The sequence below is a fragment of the Bombus fervidus genome, chromosome 10 (assembly GCF_041682495.2).
Source record: "Bombus fervidus isolate BK054 chromosome 10, iyBomFerv1, whole genome shotgun sequence".
In the NCBI taxonomy this organism is placed as follows: domain Eukaryota; kingdom Metazoa; phylum Arthropoda; class Insecta; order Hymenoptera; family Apidae; genus Bombus; species Bombus fervidus.
Window position 1 is genome coordinate 8,314,516 of NC_091526.1, and position 21,347 is coordinate 8,335,862.

The window sequence follows — 21,347 nt, forward strand, 5'->3', positions numbered from 1 at the left end:
GTGGGGTTGGCCACCCCCGCGCATCAACCCTTGCACCCCGCGTCTCCGAAACCCCTGTGAATCGCCCGGTTCCCTTCGATCCCATATTCGCCAATCAACTAACCCACCCTGCTTCTCCTATCCTCTCTCCTTTTTCCGTTTTCTAGTGCTCCTTCAAGGTTGCCGGTACTCCGTGCAGCCATCTGCTTCTGGTCCCTTTGGCTGACCAAAGATTTCGTCAAAATTCAAAGGCGACTGCTCACTGACAGCCGTGTTAAAACAAATCGCTGTCTGACGATCGCTCGAAAGGCTAGAGGTCCGTGTGGAGTGAAGGCAACGATGGAACATCAATTGGAGAAGTGTTGGAAATTCTGATATGGTGTTTCCTGTTCCAAGTTGAATGGTCGCGTGGTCCACCGGTGTACCGATCGATTCGTCGTGTTATTTCCAAGTGCCTGGTGCGTGGTATCATCGGTTCATCTTCTTGCTCGAGCTGGGCATTACCTGGCAACGATTCGAAGTCTTTGTCACGCCTTTCTCGTTGCTCGAACGAAGGTTCAGATCGGCCAAAGGGTGTTGCTTGTCAATCGTGGTGTATATTTCGCATCATCCCCGCCACGGCTGGCGTGCTCGCCCATCTTCTCACCTCTTTCGCTGCTTCGGACGTAGACCCGTCTGAGTGTGCACACACGTGCGTTCCACGCATACACATAGCAGGGGCAGCGGGCGTGTATGCAGCCGCATAGGATGAAGATACATACGGTACAGTGTACCAACACAGTTGTGCCACTATAACCCCCGTTTTCGCGCTTGCTTGGCACGGCACAGCATCCCTCTTCGGCTACTTCCGGCCAGACCAAGCTCCGCCCACTTTTATATTAATCACGTCTTGGTTCGCTCCTGGCTTCTGTTCTCCATCTTTCTTCCCCGGTGAGCGATTTCCTACTGTGGACGCTTGGGAACCACACCTTTGCTCGTTGGTTTATTCATGCTCCAGGTTTGCGACGCGAATCCCCATATATATAATTTTTTTTCTTCTACTTGGTTGTCGCTACGGTGAAGGATACGATCCTACGATGCTTTCTTTAAACGTTCCTGATCATATGGCATGGTACATGGTGATCTGCAAATGCAGGCGAAGCAATAAATAACTGCATACGTTTCTCTATCGGATCAGACTCTTATTATAGTAACGAATCAATATCATGTCTGATAATCTTTCCAAAAGTATAGATCTGGATAGATCCTTCGACGTCTCGCTAAGCGTAAATTCTCCGGTAGTTTATAACGCGTCACTTTTTTCCCCCGGCACCAGCGAAGGGGAGTCGTAGTGCGATATTTCACGAATCGTCGTGTCCTCGACGGCTCGAGAGGAGCCGAAAAAAAAGAGAGTAAAAAGAGTGATTCTCGTCGCCATGTAGTTGACTGCGACATTCGTGCGTTCCGAACACGGTGCGCCAGAGTAATGAATAATAACCAGTTATTATTGCCAGGTCGAGCAATAAACACGCAGCTCACAAACACACCACCCCCTCGCCGCAATAAGGGTTGTCACGCATAGGTACGACATTTGTTTCCAGTGCGCGTCGAGTGTGCACGTTACGAGCACCACCTTTCTACAGATATTTGTTCCATTGTTACACGTTGTGTATCGTGACTGCTTCTCCGCCACTTTCGCGATCTACCGATCCTCGTGCCGCCTATCATCCGTCACAGCCACTTCAACGCCACTCCGCATTGTCCTCGTCGATTCTTCAATTCATCGCGACCGCTCGTTTTTATTATTTTCCTTTTCCGTTCCACGCGACACGCGGCTGTACGTCGTGCAAACCGCCAGGGCTAGCGTCTTCAACGCGTCATCGTGGATTTACAATTTCCTTTCTGAAAATCCGTTCCATCGCATTGACCATCCCTTTCGTCGATAAACGAGCAGAGTTGACAGATTCGGGACAATTTATTTCAATAACGATACGGTTAAATTTGCATTGGCAATAGGGCTGTGGAGAAAATACACGCCTGTCTGAACATTGATATGTTTACCAGCAATCATTTAACGAACAGCTACCGACAGTGTCGATCATGTTAAAAACGAACGTTTAGACGAAAGTACGATAGTTGGATGGAATTAACATCGGTGGAGTCACAGAGGTGATCGATCCGGCGATCGTATGTTAAGACGGTGTGTATAAATTGTTTTGTAAATGATGGAGTCGCGACATGGACGCGAAACGTTGTATATCGATGCAACCGATATCGACGCGAGGCATTCGAATTCCTAGAGGTTGGTTCATTTTGTCGCGATAATACGCATTCCATGTCATTCCGATAGCGCGTGTACGGTAATGCATCATCGCCCCCGCGACGGGTATTTGTCAATAGAAACAGGCATCGACGCCGCAACTGCGGCAAGTATACGTCAATATACATAACGACCGCCTGTTGACTTGTTACGTTGTCGAGTACCGCCGATGATTCGATGATTTGCCGATCCATGACTGCTCCGTGTCAAATATGCCCCCACGGCTGTTCCCGTAGGCGCGTTAACACGGGAACGCCGGCGGCCGTTCATTTGCGATCGGCGCACTAACGCGCGTCGTTACATTAAATTATCATCCAGCGATTGTGATGTACCGACGGTTTGCACGGCGACTCGTTATAACAAGATCATGGCGTCGCCTCGACGACAATTTCCCAGATATCCCGGTGCATCATGAATAATATCGCGATAAGGCTATCAAATCGAATATGTTTGGATCCGTTCCGACGTTAACTAGGTAATTTGGGTAATCGAAGGGTGACGTTGACGTTACCTAATGCGAAAACCATCTTTTTAGACTCCGAACATCAACGGCGACATTTATATATTTGCTCGCGCTTCGTTTTTGTAAATAGTATTTTTAGAAGATGTTTGGTCTATTATAATAGTCGAAATGTCAAGCAGTATTTGCGTACGGAGTTCTTGTTGGAAGACGATTTCGAAAATTGTTAAGAATATAATGTCTACTATTTGCTCTCCGTCAACCTCGCTCCTCCTTCTCTCTCTCTCTCTCTCTCTTTTTTCTTTTTTGACTTTTTGCTAACGTCGCGCAGAGAATCGTATAGTTTCTTTTCGAAAAAAGAGAGAAGAGAGCTTTCTCCGTCGACGTCATTGTGTAGAAGGACGAAAGTACCAGAATCGCAGCGTACAAAGAGCGTTTCACGTTCCCTATGGGACACCGAGGAGCGATTCGCGGGGATGGGCTCAAAAAAAGCCGATCATTATCCACTCGTTCTGCATTGGTCGCGTTACCCGATGCAACCTCGTTTGCAACGACTTTCCTCTCTCCTCTACTATAATAGAGATTCTGTACGATGCTGGACATTGGGAGCGACCGCCGTATTAAAACCCATTCGTGTTTGAGCTCGTGATCCCATCGCGTATCAATTATTACGCAGATTTGTACACAAAGGGGGACGGCTGGTATGCCGCCCAATATAAACCGCAATAATCGTCTGCATCTACTGTCTTGCAATTTGAATCATGCTCTCTCGACATCGCGACGTTTCATCGTCGGTGGCCGAATAACTACGCCCGAAAGAATATTCGATCGTGTAAGAAAATTCCATATGAAAATACAATTTCTCTTGTGTGGTCGTTCGACGATGAAAAGGTCGCTAAAATTATACGGCGTTTTAATATAAGATAAGACAAATCACAGGTTAAAGAAAATCACTCCGTAAAAGAAAATCTCGTCGCGTGAGTCAGCGTACCGACGGCATGGAAACGAAAAGCGTTTCCATCGACTCGAATTCGCTTCATGCGACTGCATCGTAATAAAATTAAAATACAGGGTGTGGTAGCTGTTCGCGATAACTTTCGAGCCGCTGGAAGATCGAAGTGTGAAAAGCGGAATAGGGAATGGACGAATATTAAATAGGATGGTGTAACACGACACCGGGGTCTATGCAAAAATCTACCTCAACACACCATACGCTCATCTAGCGTAAAATCGTGCAAGCGTTGGCAGTTATTCGAGAATAACGGAAGTTTCTTCAGGGTCGAATATCACAGTGTCAATAGGAGAAAACTTGGTCACCTCGTTGCGACAGTGAAAAGAGTCGATCATGACCAGACCATACCGCGTTGGTTACGATGTATCTCGGCGCAACAACGCCGGTGACATAATAGAGCGACATCGCAATCCGTAGTGAACTGCGAGCGACGGCATATCAAAATGTAGATCGGTCTTGTTTGAATTCGCGGTTCTATCATGAATCAATTACCGCGCAGATTTGTACACAACGAGGATCGCGACGAAAGCTCGCGCGTGAAGGATGAGGGACATAAAGAGGGATTCGCAAACAGGCGAAACGGTTGTGGGTCGTGGGTGCGTAGATACGTGCCTGTACGCTGGTGTTCACCTGTGTTGTTGATGCATACGCAAACGTCAACCAGAGGCTCTACTCGAGCGAGGGCCGTAACGTTTTTACATGGATGCTTCTTTATCGTTGTTCATCGACTGTTCCTTTTTTTCTTTTTTTTCTTTTTCTTCTTTACTTCAATATTTCTCTGCGCGATAATCATTCCATCCAACTTCGCCTATTCGACGAAACGACGTAAGTTCGTCGTCGTCGTCGTCGTCGTCGCCGCCGCCGTCGCCGTCGTGTTTAAAGAACGAATATTCCAGGCTGGTTAAATCACCTTTATTCCTCGTGAAGTGGACGAGTTCTTCTAAAAACATTCATCCTATCGATGATGCCAAAAGGAAGTCTTAACTATGTATTCTGTATCGGTTACCGCGAACCGGTTCTTAGAGAACAATTTCCTCTGGATGTGTCGCGAATACGTCTTTGCTATAAAAATTTAGAACGTTTTGAGAAACAAGTTCCACGTAACCCGTTCAAGCGGAACGTGGGAAACTATCGAAATATTTTTTTCATTAATTTCGAGATACGTCGTGGTCGATTGTAACGTAGAAACGGTTTGAATATCTATTCGTAACGTATAGGCTGTCAGGACAGTGAATGGTTACGCAACACATCCAGCTGTGTACCCAAATCTAATTTGAACGAGTCAAAGCTAACGAAGAGTTGTTTTCGCGTGGAAGTGTATTTATAACGGCAGACTCATTTTGAACCCGGTCGTGTTAACTCTTTCTTTCTCGAATCATCTCTCCCTTTGATGATCCGACCAGCCGTTTTAGAACGTAACTATTCGCACTATACGCGAAACGATTCAGACGACGGATTCCCAGAATCTTCGAAGCTCGTGTGATCTTCCGCGACAGAGGAAAACAATCAACACGCTAGATACTTTACCCCTTTACGTTGCATTGACAAACAGTGTATTTATGAAGTGTAGAACCATGTCACCGAGCCAGACGGATGGCGATATTATCTCCAAGTATGCTGATAAGCGTATATTCAGTACAGGAATAAATAACTACTAGCGCTCTGGAAAAATTATTGCAACCTAAACTGTCTTATCTATCTCGGTTTCGATTGGTCGCCGTGGATAATCAGAGTATACCACTGTTTACGAGTTTGCCGAAACGGGTAAAGAGCTTCCACCATCCTGTCTCGATTTGTATTTTCTGACAAACCGTCTTATCGTTCTCTCACTTTCTAGACTAAATTCGATAGCTCCCTCGTTCGGATAACAGTGGTGTACTTTTACCAAGTGTAATCGTTTTCGTCCTTTGGAACTTTCTACTCGTGCGGATCGTTCCGAGCGTTTACTTAGAGAAGAGACAGGTTGTAAAATTCCTTTTTCGACGTGGTGGAGGTGGCAGTATCGCATCGTTGCATTCAATCGAAGAAACATAATTCTCCTCGCGATACCCACGCAGTTCACTTTAAATTCCTCTCAGCCAGTGTGGTCTTATCAGTTCGGCGACACCGTCTGTCTGCCGTTGAAAGAGATTGAAGAAGTCTTCGGAAGACAGTGGACGATACGCGTTCCAGTTTTCCTTCTTTTCGAGTTAAATTATCGCAACGCTCGCCGTTTTTCTTTCAAAAAGTTTGCATCGCTCGTCGCGAGTGTTTCATCTCGTTCAACGATAGTTGAGTTAAATTTTAACATCGACGCTGCATGCGTGTGTCAATAGAAACGTGCGTGGAGAAACGTGATCGAATAGAGAGCGACTTGAGAGAACAGTTGCGCGAAGAAAACATTCGTTTGGTTGAAAGATTCAGAAACATTTTCGCAAAACTGGATCTTTCTGGGTTTCTTATGTTCCACGTTCTGGTATTCACAAGCTCGATCGTGCAAGAGCTACAAATGTGCTTCTTCATTGGATGGCGCGAGGGCGGCATAAAAATTCCTAATTTGTGAGCCAAAGGAGCTGAGAAGGTTAGTTCTTTTCAATTCTAATTCTCTAACCACCGTCTTATCACGAAGTATCGACGAATATATTCACTATGTATACATATATACACTAACGTGTATAGAATGATGATCGCTCGTTAGAATAATCAAGACGCAGAATCCATTGGCAGGAAAATAATTCCGCGTCGGCGAGATTCATGAGAAGAGACTCTCCTTACTCTACCTTTTGCATCAGTTTCTTATCTGAAACCACTATTGTTTGCACGATATTGTTGTACCGAAGATAAGTGCCCCATGCGCTCATTATACAACCGCGCGTTTATTTACCAACGTCGTCTCTACAGATTTCACAATCGTCGCGAAATATTTAGCAATCGCATGCAATTTCGCACTTGTGACTCTCTCCAGTTACAATAAAATCAGAAACAAGCTCTTAAAACCTTATGAATAAACAGGATTTTTATTCTTTATCGCGTTCATTATGTATGACGTGTATTCCAGTAAACACGTATTTTTATGTTTACGACCGATACTTAGGTGAAAAATCACGAAGTTATGGAAAAGAGATGTCGAAAACTGAGATATAAAGCTTTCAAATCTACAGCCAAGTATTGTATAGAATCTATTCGCATTCTATTAGAGTAGGAACTGAATAAAAACCGGATTTTCAATGAACAGTGTTAACTATACGATACTACGGCAGAGAACTAGATCATTCATTTATCTACATGTATGTATTCGCAACGATTATCGAAACATTGGAGGGAAACAGCGATGAAAGCGACAAAGTCGAAGATGGAAGAGCGTCGAAGGACAGCTCGTTTCCATCCATCCCGTTTGTGTGAAGTGGAGGGACACGATCGTGTCAGGAGATGCACGCGATAGAAAGAGACTGTAGGAAGATGACATAATCCCACTCGCGCAATTTGCGAAACAGATTTACGCGTGGGACGGACTCCAGCGCGCGGGCATTTATGATAATGTGTAGCGCGGTTTACTGGTCGCGACTCTCGACGCTGGTTGTGCCGAGCCGCGTCTCGTCGCATGTATACGACGCGTGCACGTATAAATTCGCGTTGACTATTCGCTCGCGCGCGTTCAATACATTCTATCGCGGGTTTGTGTGTATGCTGTTGGTATAGTACGTGTGTATAGATGATATGAGCGTCGGGACGACACGGACTGTGGTATGAGACATGTGTGGAGATACGTACGTGGTTGTTCGCTCGCGAATCCTATTTAACGTTGTCCCTGATGCCCTGGCTGACGCACACGGCTACGTAGTCATATGAGCACACGCACGTGCACGCTGCACGATGCACGATGCTCCGTGTATCCCCGCTGGCGGGGAAAGAGGGTGACCGGGATAATCGTGCAAGACGATTGGTAGCTTCCTGTCGGTCACGTGACCGGCCTGCATCGCGGAACGACAGTGCATGGGGCTGCAGAGGATGACATTCGTTGCACTCACCCAGTGCCGTTAAGTAGCTGGATAGGATGCAGCCGCGGATTAATGGTTACGGATACATCTTGGATGCAATGATTTGTTGGCTTTTATCACGACGAATCGCCAGAAACGGCACGGGACGAGTGTTAGGCTTCTTCATCGTGGCTATCCGACGGGATTAATGATATCTGCTTGTTGGAAGTACCGTGTTATTTACGCTATAAATTCGTCCGGGCCACTCGAACCGCGTATTAAATTATTGCGGATACATTTTAAGAGAGTAATTTAGAACGACGACGTTCTCTTCCGTGCCAATTTTCAGACGAACGCATGACGATGGTCCGGTTACCATCCTCCGCGATCCATCGTCATCCAGCTGGTCGATTTATCAGTATTTTTACCGTCTTTCCATGAAACTGAATCGCGTTAATTTTGCTGTATTTTCGCCACCGCGATCGATTACGGATTCTGAAGCGGAGCTGCGACCGCGTTATAGACATCAATTTCCCGACCCCTGTCACGTATCGTTCACGAACGTTTCGTGTGATGCTCGTCAACGTCGATTGCTCCCAGCTTCGTACACGGAAACTCGATTCAACCAGGTGCATTCATATCTTGTTCTCTTAGCTGCTAGAACATTAACCAATCCACAGATTTCAGTCGTTCTAAAAGTTTCACGCATAAACATAATTGCATTTCAATTCGTTTCGAAAGTCGAAATAAAATTTTGAATATGGATGAATTTATAGTATATAAGATCTGCATATTCTTTTTTATTTAATATCGAATTACGTTTATTGATGAAACGTTTATTGTTCTTCGGAAACGATAACGATTTCGTGTTTAGGCATCGTCCGATTTTGAGCTGCTTAAAATAATTCGACTAGCATCATCGAGATATCGTATCGTAACGGTATCACGCGGCAAAAAAAAAAAAAAAGGTAGAGATTAGCTGCGCCGTTGATGCCCCGCAATATCGTGCCATCTATTTTGTAATAGAAACAACGGAAGAGCCTAATTCCGCGAGGTTGCTCTCGTCCTCCTCGCCATTAGATGTGTAGATACATGTCGGCGCGCATGATGCCATTCCTATCTACCTATACTTACTTACCTAGCTACCTACCTACCTAATTATACCGAGTGGTCCACTCGAAGCGATAAGCGATTTACATACCGAACGACGCGATGGATTTACCGCTCGCCTGTGTACCACGTATACGCGACTCTCTGTTGAACCAAAAGACTTTGCTCCATTTTGCTCCTATTCTGGGAAGTCTGACAAAGAATTCGAGCTCGTTCCGATACTACTATACACCGCCGCTGTTTCTATTCGATTTTCTCGGAGCGTCGAGGTCGGTGCGTTGCCGTGGAAAATAATTAACGAAGTGAATGGTATATTCTTGAACGACGGTATTGTGCATTTGACATATAATTTAAGAGTTCTATTTTTTCCCCTAATAGCGAATTAATGAAAAATATAATAACCGGGGTAATAATCAATGGGTTATAAATAATAGAAATATAGGTTATAGCATTATTTATATTTGGCTTAATTGCAACCTTGAAATCGGTCTAACGTCATAAATATCGCGAATCTGTTATGAAATGGCAACGTGAATATGCAAAGACAATTTCTCGACCAGTATAAATCTTTAAGCGGTACACGACAACTTCGCTTAATAATTGATAAGTAAATAATTCATTCGAGGTGGTGAACACGACCGTGCCAAACGATGAGACAGATTTACTGTTCGTCCCTCTACCAGACGCATTTGCTCTTTGCTCCATTCCTAGCGACTTTGGTATATTTCGCCTCGCGGTCACGGAAGTTTCAAGTATAGTTAGCCAAGTGTACTAAGCATCGGTATGTATGTAGCTGGCTCTCATCGGTTCATTTATTTTACGCGATCGGGCCACTTAATATCGCGACCGAGTCACGGCAAAATACTAATTTTACCACCACTCCGCGGTGGAAGAAGCGCAGGTATACGCGCGGTATAAATTTTGGGAAAATCTAAATTTTTCATCGTCGCGATTCGGTTCGGGAATATTCCGTGGAAATAACTCATAAGAAACGCGATTTAATAGAGTACATACGCGCCGAGAAACTTGTTTAACGCACGACACGTTTCGTTTTCAAAGATTCGATGTGCAATTTCGTTTCGATACTCGTCGCTGGCTGGAGATCTCGCTGGCCGATTTAATCTCGCGAGATTAGAATATCGGCTAGTGAACCAATGACAACAAGATTCTATTTCAAACGATGGTTATTCTTAGATTCGCGTAAATTTAATTGCGACAGCGGTAGCGACGTATATCTCCAAACATGTATCGTGCTTGAAATATGACTTGGAAGTATAGTGCAACGGCAATTATTTAATTCGGTTAATTATTGCTCTTAGAGCAAGACGTTTCCAAAGATATATCGCTGAAATATCGTTGTCTATAATTGCGCAAACCCGAAACTCGGACGTTAGTAATCTTATTTAGAAAAGTGCGAAATAATATTGTTTAATTGGTTGCATATTTCACGGAAAGCGAGGAAGAAACGGAAGTGTACGTTGAAAAAAAGTCATGAAGTTTTATCGTTCTTCCGTATGGGTTTCTGTTTCTTTTCCTCTTCCTCTATCTTTATAGAAGAAAAAGGGAGAGAAAAGAAGAAAAGAAATGGTAGAGTTAGTAAAGTTAATATTTTTAAAGGAATAATGAATTCAGTAACCCCAGACTGGGAGCACCGCACGTCCCAGCTTTAAATCTTTTCTGTAAATAGATTATGGCGCAAGATAATGAAAAATTTGCCAGCACCGTGCGCCTAAGTTCAACGCTCGTTCCTTTGAACTTTCTTTTTCGGGTCCGCCTGCTTTCTTTTTCAAGATTTCACGGCCTGCAGATTTATGTCTCTCATAGTCACCTCTATTTTCCTGTCATTATTCATACAATAATCGCCGTATCGTTAACCTATCGCGTAACTCATCGTATTCTATAAATTCTTCGAAGCATTCGAAACACTTAATATATGTACATACGTACATATATTTGATTACTAACAGTCGAACGCACCTTGTACGGTACATTTTCCTTTCTCGCGTACTCGAAGAGAATCTCCTCGCAGAAATGAAACGTTGAACAACACGAAATGCAATATTATCGTGCGACTTGTTCTCTGTATACAAGTCGAGATAAGATAACGCATACTCACGGAGAATCACATGATTAGAGTAATCGAGGCATACTTGTCTTCAATCGCCGGTTAGTTAGCAAAGAGAAAATTGAAATATGAATCATCGAGTACATAATCGTGCTCTAAATAACTCAACCAACCGTCTTGCGTGTATACGGGAGGAACGAAACAACTCTGCGGCTCGTGCTCGTTTCTTTCTAGTTCCCTCTCCGCGTTCCACGTCTTTTCCTTTCATCCACTATCTGCTGCATGCTCGTTATATTACATTTTTCTTGCTCACGCTCCACGCCCATGATTCTGTTTCGTACGGTGAAACGGCCAGTAACTGCAAAACAGAGATACAATACTCGCGCGATCGTCCCTGCGTCGTCGTTACGCGTGTCTCATTAAACCATGCCGTACGAGGAAACTAATTAGTTGAGATAAGCTAGGCTTTAATTCGCGGGGAAACACTGTAAATACCTGGATGCATCTGGACGCAGAACTATGAATAAATTTAGGCGTGTACGGTGTTAGGAGAGAGCGGTGCGTTACACAGGCAGTACACGGCTGGTGGTTCGTTCTCGTTGATAAATTCATGTTTGCCCGTGTTTGAATGTACCATTGATGAGAGGTAGAAATGGTCAACGTTGGCCAAGAAGTTGCTGCTGGCTCGAGTCTCTCGCGGACATCAGTATTAATAGTTATGAATCTAGAATAGAACGGACCACAGAGCTGTTATGTAGATACGCGAGCTGTAAGAGCTTGGTCATCGGCGTGCACGTTTTACGGTCGGCCGATACGAGCCGATCGAAAGAGTTTGTTCTCGCCACAGGTCGACGACAGAATAGTAGCTATCGACGAATATCGCGCAACGAGACGCAAGAAAGGGGAAAACGAGTGGGATTGGTCGGCGATGGGGAGACCGACGAAGAAAATCTTCCCGGAAGTTTGCGTATGAGTCGCCCCAAAGTTCACGCGGGACGTGTTGGGAATACCATTAGGGTTAATGATCTTAACGAGGCTGAATGCGAGGAACAGAGACATTACGATGCATCGGGAGTAAACTGATTCCGTTGAGGCTTGCATTTATGCTCCCTTAGTGCAATTAGTAGGATGCAAAAGTTCATGTACCGAACCGAGGGATCGCGTTTCTGCATAGAAAGGACGCTTGTACGGTTTATCGCGCGATAAAGTTAAACGTGACACGTATCCTCCCAGGTTCTTTCGATGAGTGTATAAACCGTGATAATCTGATGGAAGCAGCATTCGCGTAGAGGTTGTTGGGTGCGACTGTTCTTGCGAAATTAATCGATTTCCAGCTAGCTTAAGGGATGAACATTCCTTGGCCGATCGTGCCTGTTTTTTAGTGTTAGTCGATCCGTCTGTGTTCAACTGGCTATTTATAGATCAGTCTCCTTAGCGGCTACGAGTCGGCGAGAACATTGGGCAGCCTTCTTCCTCCGACCACCTTAGGCCGCTGCTTTGGTTCTCCAACTTCTCTCCGTCTTTTCTTCTTTGCGTCATTGAAATGCGTGCTCCAGTAATGGAAACGTTCTCCTATCTCTCTAAATGGCTGCTACCACGATAGCGTAGCGCAATTTAATCGAGAGAGCCCAGTCAGTTGCAGTTGGTTAGGATAAAAAAGGGACCAGAGCAACGATAATACCTATACGTTATCATTTTTCTTTTCTCTCGAGAATGGTGTCCGGCTGGAGAACCACTGACTTTTCGAGCGACGCGCGCAAATACGATTATCACAATGGCAGAGGCTTGTCTGGCTGACGGAGTCATTAGTACAGTCATTATATTACACGTAACGAATTACACAAGAAGGTATCTCGTATCTATACGACGCAGAGGTATCCGATTATTCGAATGTCGCGAGCGTGATGGTTCGATCTGAATCGAATGTACATGGTTCGAAAAGGGCGCGTACAGCGATAGGAAGAGAGAGGAGGGGAGGGGAGAGAGAGAGAGAATAGAGAGTAGTATGTCGTTAGTATTGTTGTTCGTTGATCGAGCCGTTCACGGAGCATACAGGTTCGAACCTTTGACGCGGTATGTCACATCGTTATAAAAAAGTAATAATAAAGAGCACCAAGTATAACGACGGCTAGGATTTTGTACAGGATCGTCGAACCGCGAATATGTGAAGTGGTTCCGGGATACGGGTGACTTAGGGGTTTCGAGTCAGCCCAGGGTGCTAGGCAGCAAGGGGGGAGAGGTGAAGAGAGAAAGAGAGAGAGAGAGAGAGAGAGATAGAGTGGAATGACGACATGGGTATTGGCGGAGTACGCGCGCGCTTACTAGGCGACCGATTGTAATTATTTTTCCCCGATGACTTTGCCCTCAATGATTGTGCCTCTGCACACGGTGAATTGATACTGAGAATCCCCTCATCAGCCGCTTCTCTATACGGTTAAAACGATGCGGCAAAGTTAAACGCTACCGGACCGTGTCAGGGAAAGAGTGTTCTTCGCGTGTCGTGCACAAGCAATGATTGGTCTGCCTGGACAGGAACAGGGCTAGAAATCATTGGCATCGGGTGCATTCATTCGAGCACCGGCGGTAGTCGGGGGAAAAAAGAATTTAGGCACGACAAGTAGATGGGTAGGAAGGAACGTATAGACACAGCTATGTATAGGTACGTACCAGAGAGCCAGTGTCGCCAGAGAGGATACTCGAGCGTGATTATTTTTTACTCCTTATGAAATACCATTTCCGCGCGACCGCCGCAAGATGGTAACGTAGCTTACATCCTCGCGCCACAAGCTCGTTACATACTTGCTTCTTTTCAAATAATAGCGGTGCAATTGGATTCCCATTTTCTTTGGTCGCTTCTTTGCATGATCGCACGAAAATATCCTCCGTCGCCTGCGCGAAAGATTATAACGATCGTATTATTCGTCCGTATCGATAATACACGATGGAGTCACTTGCGCTTTCCATTATCCCGCCCGTTACGAGCGCTCGAGATATCTTGTCCATTGGAATATTGTCGGACGATAATTAAAGCGAAAGTTGAATACGATAACGCTAGGAGATTCGTAGTATAGGCTGTTTCAGCGACTAGTTTCATTCCTGTTTTTCGCAATTTTTCTGTAAATTATACGACGATTCTTATCAGATGCTTAAATTACATGGAGATTCGCTAAAACGCCAACCAGTAGCCTATCACTTACGATGACGTTATGTAAGCAGAATCCTAAGAGGCAGAGAACGTTCTTGTCTAGCCATATTCAGCTTATCGCGGTTGTTCCGTTATTTACCTGATTACGGGCCAATTAACTCGCAATCGAGAAAGAGGTTGAGGGAAATCGATGATCGAACCTGCCTCCTGTATTGGCGTATAGAATTCTATAGCGACACGATACAGTGTAGTGATACCGAAGCGCGACTAGCATTCATTCGCTAACTATTTCGTTGGATAATCTGTTTGGAGCGCGGGACGAGAGTGAACGGTCTCGCGATCGAGATTTTAAACGGAGAGTTGCTTGACCCGTTCGAATCGGCACGAGGAATTTCTCCTTACCTTGTATTTTATCTTAACGCCGGTGAAAGTATAGAAACATTGTTATCCACGTATTTGGTATATAAACATCGAATTTCCTCGTTTTATCAATCGGAAAATAGTTTTGCCCGAAGAAAGTTGTCGGAGAAAGTTAAAATATTGGGAAACGATCTAAATCGAGTTTTTATCGACCCGTTTTATAGTTAAACATTTTTATATCGATCGTTTAAAGTATTACGATTCCACTGATCTCGGATAGTCGATGAATTATTTAACGTCTGATCGTTTGCTTGATCGTTCCGTAATTGCAGTCTGTCAAGATTCTTTGTAGCTTGCCAACGTTCGTTGAAAAAGTAATGAGAGTAATCAATTCCTCGGTTTCCCGATTAGTATATAAAACACACACACGCACGCGTATGTCGTGGCGGAAAATAAGACGGTTACGTGGTCTACGGGACACAGCGTGGCTGGCGTCACAGGTGTTAAATATTAAGTCGAGTCACAGAGAATGGATGTTTCAGAAGTCGTGCCAGACATTGCCACGCTTTCATTTAGTTTATGATATTTAAATGAAGCTACGTCTGTCCCTGTGCCATAATGCGATATAACAACCGGTAGCACCGTGACATTACACACGAATGAATTATTCGATCATACATCACAACCCTTTCGTAAATTATTCAGCCGTATCTCTCCAAGATGTATCGCGTATCGGGACAATTGCTTGCACACGAATTTAATCGTCTCAAAGAAAGCCTGGGGATTAATAACGAAAGTGTAGATTTCACGATACTTTGATAGCAACAGAGGAGAGAAAATAACTTCTTCTTTTTTATACATCCGACCATAAATGAGGCTCCTGCGTGGTACGCTCGAGGGTTGGAATATGATTAGTATGTCGTTATAGAAGCATCGGCTTGGATACTTAAATTAAGTTTATTGGGCAATTTTCACGGCGTTACGTCCTCCTTGGCGCGACCCTCGTAAAAGATAAAGTCGGCCCGTTGTATCGAGATCGCTCGAGGTGACTTTGCGATTCTAACATTTTCCCCCCAGACTGTTTCCTATTAAAAACTCTGAAAGTTAATGAACGCGATTACGATGTTCGAGAAGTGGCAGATGTATATACGTTCCGGAAAAAATTGCCAGGGTTTGCGACACAGGAAGACAATAAACAATGGGAGTAAACGTTTCATTCTCGTTTTACAGAGTTTTACGAGAGCTCGAAGTTCCAAGTTCTTTCCCTTCTCGCCAACGTTCGTTGTGGTATCCCTCTAATATTTGCTAAACAATTAAAATCCTCCCTCTCGAGAATAGTTTCTTCTTGGTTTGCGTAAGATTAAGAAGTATCCAAGAATTCGGCCATGCGAACAATATCGTTTTGGCTGTTGATTCAATGGACCACGTCGTATGAAATGTATTCCCTTGGTTTTCACAAGATGAAATCGAGGCTGGTCCGGCTCGATTATTTCCAATGAGCGATCGCACTTTCGTAATTAGTCGGTGGAAGAGCGGTTCGCCACTTCTTAATCCCGCATCGATTGGCGAAAGTTACCCCTAACTACTGGTTGGTGGAATTTTTCTTCCTCTCCGCGCTCTGGTCTGCCCAGAAATCCGGAAAATCGTGAAAAATGCTTTAAATTCGTGGCGATTTGATTGATCGTGTTAATAAGAAAGTTTCCTTCCTTTCTTCGGCGTCCTTCATTCATTGGCGGTAGGGGGGCGGGAGGGGATGAGAAAATGCGAAAAAAGCTCCTTATCGATCGGTCGATACACCATTGATTCAACGTGATTGATGACAGACTTGGTTTTCGTTTAGCTGTAAATGCGTACGATTTATTTAACATCTTCATTGTGCTATAAAAAATTCACAGGTATACGAAAGTAGTTAGAGATGCACATAATATGCAATTGCATATTACTAATTATAATTATTAATTAATTATAATTGCACTACTCTACATAATTATGTAGAGTAGTCGCTACAATATTTTGTAGATGAAACGAGTCTCTATTTGGGTTCCATTTCTTTAGTTATATTTACAAAAGAGTGAAGCTGTATAAAGATCTGCAGTCCAGTTATGTGTACGGTACAGATTTGAATGTGGAGGATGTGAAATAAAAATAATAAAATTAGGAAAAAATGTTTCATTAATGATTCATATCAAATACATATATGCAGAGTATTACAATATAGAGACAAATCCATATTGTATAAAAATAATTTGTTTGTACGCAGAACTATAAGAAATGAAAATCCGAAACGAAAATGTTTTCCCCGGAAACAGGAGTAAAATTGCGGTTCGGTTGTAAAGCGGCGCGTTATAAAGCAGTCGGAAATTACCAATTAATAATATATTAAACAAGCAATTTGTGTTTTAGTTGAGTAAAAGAAGTCTCGGAAGTTCGGTGCCGTGCATTAATTATTGCCGCGATAAGTCGCTGGTTTCTCTCCCTTCTTCCTTAGTTTGTCCTTCCCTTTCTTCCAGATTTACGATAAAAAGCATCGAGTAATCCTTCTCGAGGAAATTTCTTACGCCTGATCGAGCTTCGATAAATATCGAATGGAACCACGGAAGAACGAGATATTTATAGCTATTTTTCCATCGGGCCAGTTTCCCTGATGGTTTTGAGAAAAGACGAAAAGAGGACAATAAGAATTATTAATTCCTTTTGTGCCCGATTGAATTCAGAGGAAACCGTTCGAATCATCTTACAATCTGCTGTCTGCTTAATAGTTGCACCTAATTGGCAGCGTTGCCCTGCCTGCTAAATTGCAGACAATGCATACTTTGTAATGTTATGCTACTATTATACCGATATTCTCTTCCGCCTCGTTCATTTTCTTGTATTGCTCTTTAAGGCTGCGGGGATCTGTTATTATCAAGAAATTCGTTTCCAGCTCTTCCTTTATTCTTCGTTACAATATTTCGTTGTTTTCTACAACCGGAGAGAAGCATTGTCGGAAAGCTGGATAAAGAATACCGAGAAGAGAGTGTCGAGAATTTTGAGATTTCGGTTTCCCCTAAGTGACGGTCAAGCAATACTCGATTCTCGACGCAGCTTTTAGTAACTGTATCAATTCTCGGTCGTTTCACTAAATCGCGCCCCTCGATCGCCTTCGACCGAAGTCGTTGGAAAATTTAGGGTTGGTAGCACGAGTAGGTGGGGACGGTTAAGAGTGGACCCTTTTACCGGGGGCAAACACAAAATGCATTATTTATTGCCCGTAGCGACTGGCAATTCATCGAATTCCCGTTAAAAGTGAAAGAGTTGAGGTCGAGGGTTGTCGGTGGCGCAACGCAAGGTGCGTTTGCCGGGAACGAACGTCAGGGGTGGAGTTAAGTGGCACCTTTCCCCCTCCCCTTTTGCGCATTCTCACGTATGTACACGCGTTTTTTCGCTCCCTGACAGAACGACCCTCGATCGCTTTCTCGTCAATTTTTCGCCTAGTTAATGGCTCATAGCACGTAGGTATTCATACTCAGAGTCAAACATCTAGATCTTAGACTATCACGATCAGCCTTTCGCTTTATTCGTTGAATATCCTCGAGAACCTGGCAGTTTAATTCAAACTTTCTCTTTGTATCCGGGGAACAAATGGTTCGTAAGTTTTCGAGGCACTAATTGCGGGAGGTAAGGAAGCAGGACGAGGCTCGATGGAGCTGTAAAGTGTGCCGTAAGGGAACGCTCGAAGGGAATCGGAATAAACATTCGATCCTGCCTAGATCTTTCCTTTCTGGTATCTTCGATGTCTCTCCTTCTGCTTGTCCCTCTGCCTCCCCCGTTCCCCCGTGATTTATGTTAATGTTTTTGTCTGGAACTCTAAATACAAGGAAAGGCGATTCGATTCCTGCCGCGTCAAGTTCGCAGCCCCTTCCGTTTTCTTATGCTGATGCCGATTAACTTAACTGCTTTAAGACGGCAATAAAGGTCGTCGACGCGATTTAACCGGTTTCCTTTTACCATAGAATCGATGCCGTAACGCCCTCGAACGTGAAACCAAAGCTTCAGCCTGCATATTGACGATAATGGGAAAAGTTGTTGGGCTCTTCGATATCTGACTTCTGGTGGGAGTGTCGATCAATCAGTCTACCTGCGATCTCACCGTGATCTTATTTTACACTCTCTTCTTATTTGTCAATTTCAAATATAATTTTTTCAAATAATTCTAAGCTGCAGAGATAAAACACGTAGAAAAATATGAGAAACCGATCGAACGAGGTTCTTAATAATGGCAACGCCTTCTTCAAGCTTCCCAGTGTTCTATACTTTTCGAGCACCCCCTATTTTCACCCTAACTCTCTTCAACCGCTGCCAATTCTCGACGAAACAAATTGGAAATAATCGATCCTGGCCAAGGCATTAATAATGCTCGATCGACCGTACGATCCTTTAAGTTGGCAAAGTCTGTTTATTGTTTTTCAGGATTGCGATAGGCCCGTTACCAACGAGAAACCACTTGGTATTGGGCAAGTTCGCATTAAACTGACCGAGACCCAATCCCCTGCACCCTGCAGGTACACAGTTTCTGTGGCGCCGGGCTGGTTTCGGAATCTGAGAGAGTTTTCGAGGTCCGGATTACCTTATCTACGGACTCTCACTCGCTCGCTCGCGCCAATTCCTAAACGAAATCCCGCCAGTCCATATACCGGGCCGTTTACGCGACGATTTACCCCTTAAACCATCCTCCGGTGGTTGTGCCTAAGTCCGGTGGGTAGTAATGCGATATACGAACTATCTTATCCGCGTGTCTACCCCTCGTTGTCACAGTCTACGTCATAGTCTCTTCATCAAAATAAAATGACCCGTCACGTATTATAATCCAGTGTGTTTTACAAGAACTCAGCGGTTGATCCTAATGATCAAGCGAGAATAATGTTTATTCGGGTAAATAGCGTGGGACTGTCTTTGACAGAAATGATCGCCTGACACGTGACTAACGTACCATCAAAATGGAATTCGATGTTCGGTAAAAAGGTGATATAAACGCAGTTTTTATAGAAACGAGTATCTCTGAGTATTTCCAAGCGATTCCCTTATGAATTTCTAAACTTTTATGTATACTCGTAGTAGCGTTTTGATTTGTACAAGATTTCTTTATCAGAGTTCAAACATACCCATGGTTTTCTCAAGTCAAAGGTATTGACACTTGTACTATCTTTGTACTGAATCTTTCACATATTATTTATATTTAATTATTTTATTTTGTCATTATGTATAATTATATCCTTATATATTTATAATTATTTTATCACACGAAAAAATCAAACGTAGGAATTGATAAGGCAACTGCAACCGTTTTCCAGTTAGTAAATGCACGTTTATATACCGCCGTATCTCAATCGAGCGTTTTCTCGCGCACGTGTAGCCCATCCGGTTGTGAAGCACCGATTTATGATTCATGAAAATAAGAAACACATATTTCGACGAAAAACATCGCCGGGCTGCGATTGATTTAAGCCTGATCGTAAAATTGTCGTCAACGTGGGCGATCGAGCAAACACAACAAAGCAACATTGCCTTTTGTTTAAAAAGTTCCCACTTGTCTCTTCTAGTCTTTATTTTCTATTTTTCAAAAGGATAAAGAAGGACGATCGCGATGTATTTTTTTCTTTTCCTTTTTTGGTCCAGTTCGAAGTGACGGAAAAAGGGATTCCCCTGCACCTGATGCAATTAACTCGCTATTAACGAAGCAGACGTTGAACAGAGGCCCGCCGTTACGAAAGTATAGCTTGCTGTACGTGATTAAAACGGGAATTCGTTATGGGCACACCGAGCACGTCGATAAGATTAATTGATAAATGGCTAAATCGATCGGCTCCGTTGTAGTTTCACTTCGGCTTGGGCTTATCGGGGGAAAGATAAATATCTCGCGGTGCCGTGGTAATGATAATCGAGTTAATTCGAATATGCGTTATACCCCCGAGATGATCTGTGGCAAATTATCATTACAACGACCATATTTCTGGTTTAGACTACTCGTGCGATTTTTATACCGTATTTAATAATCTCTTGAAAATTATCCGGCGTTACCAATTCGAGTAACGATTAAGAAAGGAACTTGGTCAGTCTGAATCTTCTAATCACCGTCGATTTCATCAAATCAAAGAGAAGCTTTTCAGCAAATACCAGGGTAATTATCTTCGAATATCTTGAAATATTATCTATTTATATCGTTTCAAAGCTGTAAAGACATTAAATGATTAAGTGCGAAGCTAGTTCAACTTTATCAGAAAGTACGATACATTGTATATAGGAATTTTTATTGTACGAAATCTCTGTATGAACTTGTAAGGCATTTATCATTGTAGATTCGTAATCGTAGCCGATGATTCTCAGAGACGTGTCGCAATCGTTCCACGAAGTGCAACACAAATAAATAAACTGAATGTATGTATAAGACCATTTCTTACCGCTTGTGATGCATCATGTTAATCGAGACAGGAGAGAAAAAAGAGGACAGAAAACAAAAAAGATGATTGAAGTAGAACAGAGAGAAGGGAAACTCGAGTCTGCGTAGTATCATCGCGGGACATGTGTTTGAATAGCCGTGTTGCTCCGATGTTTTCGCTCGAAGAATTGCACTCCACGAAGATTAATCAATCGAATCCACTGATTCCACGGAAATACAAACTTTCGTTTCTATATTTAAGACATTCTTTCAAAACGGCCTATCGGTCGTAACTCGCGATAAGTCGTGTTGCAAACGAATACAACGTGTCGACGAGTTACATTCGGATGGAAATTCATATTGGCAAGCGCGTAATAGTCGGCCATAAACATAAACGAATGGCTGTTATCGGCTGATCGTAAAACGGGTCTAAGAAATTGAGCACTCGACATGAAAACGTCGAAACTCATTGACGAGAATGATACTGCGAGTCCGCGTTGACCTGTCAGGTTTTCTGACACGAGGGAATAGAGACAGCGAAGCGGC

At 43.6% G+C, this 21,347-nt stretch overlaps 1 protein-coding gene across 16 annotated transcripts in view; it reads left to right on the top strand.

The window, feature by feature from the left end:
• The window catches only part of Foxp (forkhead box transcription factor P), a 246,630-nt gene that overhangs the window by 32,737 nt on the left and 192,546 nt on the right, over nucleotides 1-21,347 (top strand). For 2 of the 16 annotated variants that reach the window (XM_072011569.1, XM_072011571.1), the window contains exon 1: nucleotides 5,619-6,310. The exons of the other annotated variants lie outside the window; for them this stretch is intronic. The gene's annotated coding sequence lies outside the window, so the exon portion shown is untranslated. Of the gene's footprint in view, nucleotides 1-5,618; nucleotides 6,311-21,347 lie in introns of those variants that run through there. 16 annotated transcript variants of the gene reach the window in all.